Here is a 6,000-nt window from a genome sequence, read left to right on the forward strand (position 1 = left end):
CGCCGTCGGTCGTCTTTTCACCGGGGCCACGCCCGATCTTAATTTCTTTTTCGAAGGGTAAAAAACTCTCCTAGCTCCCGCCGCGGGCCGATGCCTTGCTAGCTCGCTCGCTAGTTAGTCGGTCATCCAGATCGGACATGGATGGGTTTCTGAAACGACGGCCGGATGGGGCTCCCAGCCACAACAACGAGGAAGAAGAGTAATAACAGGAAGAAACTGGAAATGACGCGACAATAATCAGGCCAACTAGGACTTAGTCTGTCTAGTCCCACAGCCTGCGCCCTGTGCAGCCCTGCCAGCCTCGTGGGGCGCCAACGACGACGCTCGCTTCATCACCACCACCACGACAACGGCCCAACAATCCAGAAAAAAAAAGGACGACCCAACAAGAACCGCGCGCGGGAGCGCGGCGTCCCATCCCAGAGCCAAACCCAAACGACGCTGAAACACCATGGCGCGCGCGGGGGATTTGGCCCGCTGCCAGCCTATCAGATGGACTTCTTCTCTTCTTCGCGCGGCAAGGCCCGCCCGCCCGCGCGCCATGGATGTCACCACGGTTAAAACCATCCGCCCCCGCCCCTCCTCCCCCGGCCGGCGTTGGCAAGCAGAATAATAATAATAATAATATAATATTATTAATAATGGCCGCTTGGACACCACCGGGGAACGCCATCGCTGCATCCGGCAGACGCAATGCTGCATGGGGCGCCCTGGCACAACAGACGCGCGCGCGCGCGCGCGAGATGGCCCGGAGTGGAACGGTCGCAAAGGGGGGGGAAACAAGACCTCGCCACCTGGCAATAAGCTTCTTTGCCCCCTATCACTGCTGCTGGCGCCTTGAGCTGAGAGGGTTTTTCGAGAACATGCGTTGTTGGGCAGGGCGGCCGCAGGGTGCGCATGGACGGCGAGGGAGAAAACTATTTCGTCCCCTTATGATTACTATTACGATTTGTCAAGTCAGAGGCAATAATTCTTACTGGTGGCTACTATGAACTGCCTAACTAGCTGCTTAAGCGACCTGCAGAGAAATTCCTGGAAGCACACGGGAAATGCTTGGGTGATCGGCTCGTCTGTCATGTCTGCGAGAAGAGCTTGTCGGCTTGATCGGCGCCCACGAGGCAGGCATTGTTCGCAGTCTGCAACAACCGATACCCTTTTTCTTCTTGTTCGGGATATATAGCTGCGAGAACCTCGGTGTTCTTCGCTGCTCACGATGACATCCCTCCATCCCTCGTGGCCGCCATAACGCTTCACGGTACGTATACATCAAACCCCAAGGACGAACCCATGTCACCTATTGTCTTTTTGTTTTCCCATCCTAGAGCCCGGCCGTTAGTCACGCCCAATGACCGTTTGACGTCGGTGTGGTTGCGATCCTTTCGGCCCCGGCTGCTAATCAGATTGGAAATCTCTTGTCGTCCTAGGCGAAATACAACCTCCACCGCCCACCGCCCACCGCCCACCCCCCTGCCCCGTCTCCGCCGACCGCGTGCGGCCGTTATTTTGGGGTCCCCCTCCACCTCTTTCCATGCGACAGAACCAGACAGAGTCAAAGAATATAAATAAAACACATACGCAAGAACAAGAACCAGGGCGCGCGCGTTGCTGGCGTAAGGCCCTTTTTTCCCTTGTGACAGGCCCATTTATTGTCACGAGATGTGTGCAGAACGCGGCCCCGGCGCGAGACGCCACCATTCGCCCGTCATCGCAAGGCGAAGAGAGCAGAGTATCTCTACCAATGATAATACTAATGGCAAACTCATGGCACCGCACGCGCGCGCGTACCAGTGATAGTATGGCCAATCCTTTCGGGGAGGCTCGCACATCCTAAGCTTTTTTAATTAATTCAGGATCCGTGGCGATATCATCCAACAACTTCCGGACCAGGAAAGGTCGGGGCAAAGGGACACGGCGGAAATGCTCGACCCCAAAGAACTAGCTAACTGCCACCACGACCACCACGACCACCACTACCGACCCCAATTTCTTCTTGGAGAGGAGACAATCCTGATCACCCCGTCTCAGCCTTACGTGGCGGCGAGCTTCCCCTCCCCTCCCCCTCGGCCCCTCTTTTCTTCACAGCCCAGCACGACGCCAGAGGCCCAGCAAGTGTAAACCTACTACCCCGTGCGGAGCTCGCATGCATACATGCATGCATACATGTATGCACGCACCGCGGGCATTGGAGCAAGAACTGGTCTTGCATTTTGCTTGGTCGGTGAGCTAGATCGACGGCGTGAGTGTGCTGGCCGATATCAGCGCCAGACCGAGCCGAAAGGGACGGGGTTTTGCACACATCCCGAATCCTCGCTGCCCAGCTCCCGCTCTTGTAGTTTTCAAAATATTATCTTTTTTTTTTTTTTTTTTTTTGCTTTTTTTTTTCAATTTTTCTCATCTGACTAGCTCCTTGAACAATTTTTTATTGTCTTAGATGTCTGGTGTGTTTTGACCCCTGGTTAATGTTTTCGCCCCCTACGCTTCCGCCTGCGCTTCTAGAAGACGGCTAGAAGGAAATGACAGAAAGTTAAACTCCGGTTTTTTTTTTTTTTTTTGCGGTGGGTCGCACCGTCCCGCCGCCACGAAACCTTGCTGAGGGACCGACCATCCCTCGCCTGACTAATCCGAACCCCTTATTTTGGCCGATCATTGTTGTTCTCCTGTGAAGACGTCGCTTCGAGACGTCGCTTTGCGCGTCACAGGCCCGCCAGCGAGAGAAATCAAGAGGGACGATTACCGCGGCTACAACATCCGTTTGCAGGGATGAAGACAAAACCGACAAAATTAGAAACACACACGCGCGGCGGCGGCGGCGGCGGCATGGAACGTCGTAGTTAACTTCGCGCAGCATATGCAAGAAACTGCTGTCTATAATTTTTCTTTTTTTTTTTTTTTTGCTTTTTTAATATTTTATTTTATTATTATTATTATTATTTTCTTTTCCCTTTCGACGGGCATCTTGTATCATGCCACGTTTTTTTTTTTTTTTTTTTTTTTTTTCTTTTTTTTTTTTTATTTTCTTCTTTTTTTTTTCTTTTTTTTTTTTTTTTTTTTTTTTTTTTATTTTTTTTGTTTTTATTTTTTTTTTTTTTTTTTTTTTTTTTATTTTTTTTTTTTTTTTTTTTTTTTTTTTTTTTTTTTTTATTTTTTTTTTTTTTTTTTTTTTTTTTTTTTTTTTTCTTTTTTTTGTTTTTTTTTTTTTTTTTTTTTTTTTTTTTTTTTTTTTTTTTTTTTTCCTTAGTTGTTTCTCCACCCCGCTTGCCTGGCCTCGGGCCCCAAACGCGTCTGGGCGTGAAGATCGCCTGCGACTGGCCGCCCGCCCCGGGGAGGGCCGAGATGCTAGTAGGGAGATCCCTGGCCTGGCTGTCTCGGTTGCTCATAGCGACTTCACTAGTAGTAGTAGTAGTAGTAGTAGTAGCAGACAGTAAGTCAGCAGCTAGCTGCTTGCGGGAGGGGGGTGGTTTCGCTGGGCGCCGCGAAGAATTAATAAGTATTGGGCGGAACGACGACGATGGGCGGGCGGGGGGAGGATCAAAGACGGAGTGAAATGGCGGTCAGACAGGATGCTGTGAGTGAGTGAGTGAGTGATGGAGGTTTGGTGGTGGTGGTGGTGGTGGTGGTTGAGATGGAACGGTGGTAGGAATCCGAACGGGTGTTGTGCAGGTAACTAACTAACTAGGCAGTTCGTTACTATGTCGATGCTCCGTATGCTGCTAGCTAGCGAACTAGCTACTAGTTGGCCCCTGACGCACTGATCTCTCTCGCCGAAAGACGATGATGGGGCCCTTGCCAGCCCCGGTTTCGAGAAAATCAATTCGCTTTTTTTTTTTTTATTATTACCCTTGTCGAGCAGCAAACCCTGGCTGAAGGATTAGTTAAAAAAGGAGATCGTTATTTAGTTAGTCGTGTGGAGCCCCGATGGGCTGCCTAGTTATACCATGACTTAACCAGGGCCTATTATATTCGACTCATCTACTAGTTAGCCCGGAGCCGGCCTGCCGTTTTGCTGTGTAGTGATCCTCTCTCGTTGTTCCTATCGTTGTTTGTTTTAGCCGAACAGCGACGAGAGCAAGGGAAAAAAAAAAAAAAAAAAAAAAAAAAACCCATTATTCGGCAGTGTAGATCTGTCATTGGGCGAGTCCGGCAATCGGGAAGTTTATCGATGGCGCAATCGTCGCTCGATCCGCCTTAACTCGCTGGTTTATATTATTTTTCTGCTTGTTCGAGCGAATAATAGTTGAATCCATGGCGGGATCCAGGGTCCCGTCCCTCTGCTGCTCCGCCGTGGCCGTGTAGTTTTAACTAACTAACTCGTGAGCTGAACTTAGCGCCAGCGCGCGCTGGCCGGCCGTTGGCTACTTCGATCGCAAGGGCGAGGCCGCGCCGATGTTTGAAAAAGAAATACCCGATCCCTGGCGGGCACAGGCCACGCACACCAGAAAGGGCGAGAGAGCTCACTAACTAACTAACTAACGAGCGAACGGGAAGCAAGCTAAGCTGGCCCCTAGTTCCATAGTTAGTCCGCGTCTAACTATGTAATATCAGCCACAACGCACGTATACCCCCCATACCTCGAACTAGCCGTCCATGAGCCCTGGGCCGCTTCGGCACGCGCTCTCGCCAGGTATTATTATTATTATTATTATTATTATTATTGTTTTGATTCCCGAAGCTATCCTTTCCACAAACCTTACACACACACATCAACCCGCACTTTTTGTCCCGTTTCGGACTGAAATCGACCGAAAAAGCGCACCCCTCCCAATACGTAAGCAATTTCGCAAGCGGTGTCTGCTGCATGCGCGCATATAGATCAAAAAAAACCACTGCCCATCCATCCATCGCACGCCCGACGACCAGGGTGGGAAAGGGAAGGGAAGGGGGCCGCACGGCATGGGGGCATGTGGTTCGGACGCAGCCACATACATACATTAGATGCACGCAAAAAGCTTCATCCTCCCAGCTTCATTTCGTCTAACCGAAATGACTGCAAAGTGTGCCTGGCTGGAGGGCCGGCGGATTTGCAGACAGGAAGCGCGTGTGTCTGTTGTCTAGTCGTAGCAGTAGTAGTAGTGGTGGTCACTACGACTCCGTACTGACTCCCCTTTCGAGGGACGGCGAGGGAAGGAACCGTGCGTTTTTCTGGCGCAATGTTGTTTTGTCGCCAAGCGACGAGAGCCCTCAGCTGAGCCGGTCAAGCCTTGACTGTCGAGCATTGGCGAATACACAAGCAACTCTTTTTTTTTTTCTTTTAATTACTGTTCGCAGACACCAGGAGTCGTCGCGCCGTGCGCGCGCACACACACATACACACCCGCCTAACGAATCAGGACAGCCGCTGGTGGCACCGACGCGGGCTCATCGCTGCACACCCCCCAAGACCAATGCAAGAGGCCGGTGGCATTTGCGAATAGGAACGCGCCCGGCTGTGTCTTTCTCCATTAAACAAGACTTTTTTCTTGCTTTGCCCGTGTCAGTCGGGCTGACCAACCCCTTAGCAGTAGTATTATTACTATACTACTCTTTCTTCTTGTTGCACCCACGGGATGCAAAAAAACGCACGAACGAAACCCCAGGAAAAAATATAAAAAAATAAGAAAATGGGGGCCCTTTTTTTGGTCTTTTTCTTGTGCCCAAAAGGCTAAACAAGCAGCAATAGGCTCCCTGGGGGGATTTCTTGTTTTGCTGAGACTCCCAACGCTTGTGCGCAATTGGGAATTGCTCTCCTACCTGTCTGTTCCACCGGTTGCCCGCCGGGGCCTCCCGCCCTCAGCTCCTGTCTGGCTCATCGTATTATTGCCCTCTCCGGCTTGTTGCTCAGATGTCATTGTACATGACGCAGGGTGCTGAATCCAGGCATGGACAACGCACACTCAGGCAGGGGGGGGGGGGGGGGGGGGGGGGGGGCTGGCGAGCGTTCCGGAATGCGGGGGAAATTAATTCTCTCGGTCCGGATATCCGGCGTGCAAGAACAACAAACGAGAACAAGAGGTTAGTTACTTA

Source organism: Ophidiomyces ophidiicola (genome assembly GCF_022830035.1).
Source record: "Ophidiomyces ophidiicola strain CBS 122913 chromosome Unknown scaffold_17, whole genome shotgun sequence".
Classification (NCBI taxonomy): Eukaryota; Fungi; Ascomycota; class Eurotiomycetes; order Onygenales; family Onygenaceae; genus Ophidiomyces; species Ophidiomyces ophidiicola.